Source organism: Trachemys scripta, chromosome 10 (assembly GCF_013100865.1).
Source record: "Trachemys scripta elegans isolate TJP31775 chromosome 10, CAS_Tse_1.0, whole genome shotgun sequence".
NCBI lineage: Eukaryota > Metazoa > Chordata > Testudines > Emydidae > Trachemys > Trachemys scripta.
In genome coordinates, this window is record NC_048307.1 from 63,384,654 (window position 1) to 63,386,362 (window position 1,709).

Below are 1,709 nucleotides of genomic sequence, written 5' to 3' on the forward strand. Positions count from 1 at the left end.
ATCAGGGCTGGGTCAGGGGGTTGGGGCACAGGAGGAGGTCGGGGGGGGGGCAGGCTCTGGGCGGTGCTTACCTCAAGCAGCTCCCGGAAGCAGCGGCATGTCTCCTCGCCGGTTCCTATGCAGAGGCGCGGCCAAGCGGCTCTGCAGACACCGCCCCCGCAGCTCCCATTGGCAGCAACTCCTGGTCAATGGGAGCTGCGAGAGCGGTGCTTGGGGCGGGGGAAGCACACGGAGCCCCCTGGCTGCCCCTTAACGTAGGAGCAGAGGGGGGACATGCCACTGCTTCCGGGAGCCATGCGGAGTTGCGGCATGCGCATGTGGAGCGGCCCCCGACCCTCGGCTGGAGCCCCAGACCCCGCTCCCCAGCAGGAGCTGACGGACTGGATTAAATCGGCTGGCAGGCTGAATGTGGCCCACGGGCTGCAGTTTGCCCACCCCTGTGTTACTGGGTTACAGATTGCTGTAATATGCCATAAATCTAGTGTGTGTATTCAGTCCATGACTTTTAGTGTCCAGCAAAGTTATGAATTTAAGCTTGTGGTTCTGTATCTATATGAACTAGTAGATATGCACTAATATTGTAGTATAAGTAATTGAGCAGGTGGCACTCTTCAGTGTCTCAGCAGAATGAACGAGGACAGTGTGCTGCTAATATTGTAGTTTTTCCAGAAAAGAGACAAAACAGAAATCATGACTATGGAATTTTCCTCACATCACAGAAAGAGGAAAGAGAAAACACTCATGTCCGGCCACACTGCTGTTCAGGTTACTAAACTCTGCCTACTGCACCTAAATGTCCTTTGCTGATGTGAAGAATAGTAGTATTTAATCCTGAGTCTTAAACTCTTGTGTGAGGTTGCTATGCTGCGTTCAACAGTTGCCATCTTCCACCCTAGAAGGTTTATCTACATTGCTTTAGGAATTCTTCAGGATGCAAAGTGCAAAAGCAAAGTATTTTATGATTCTGCACACTCTAAATCCCCTTTCTGCAAACAGAGTGATTATGTAGCTCTGTGGTGTCCAAAACACTAGTGCTCTACTAAATAAAAACTCACAGCTGCTAATTTTCTAGTCACTCTTATTGCAAAGCACCAGGGGCAGGCTAGCCAGGTCACAAGCCAATCATCTGAGATATTTTCCTCATTTTGAATATAAATATTTGTAACTTGCTATTTGGATTGGGACTAAGTTTAGAATTTTTAAATATCTCAGTGACATGGGACTTTATTGGTGTGTTTTTGCTTTGAATTTTGGGATGTTTAAACAACTTTGGTTTTAAAATTCAGAATCTAATGCATGAAGACAGAATCCACATGCTACAGTGAACACAGGCAGCAATAAAATCCCCACAAACGATTATGATTGTTTGTTGTGCTCTCTATAATGCATTGATGCACCACCACAGCAACAGATTAAAAAGCAGTCTATTGATTTTTGGTTTTCCTCCACAAACATATAGTTTAGGGTTACCATATCTATTAAATAAAAAAAAAAGAGGACCCTCCATGGGCCCTGGCCCCGCCCATTTCCCCACCCCCAGCCCCACCCCTTCCCTGCCCTAACTCCGCCCCCTCCTCCCTCCCACTCCCAGCCAGGGGGAAAGGGCTGCCCGAGCACTACCGGCTTCACGGTTTGCCGGGCAGCCCCCAGACCCTGCGCCCCCGGCCGGCGCTTGCCCAGCACAGCTGGAGCCCGGGAGGAGAAGCGCC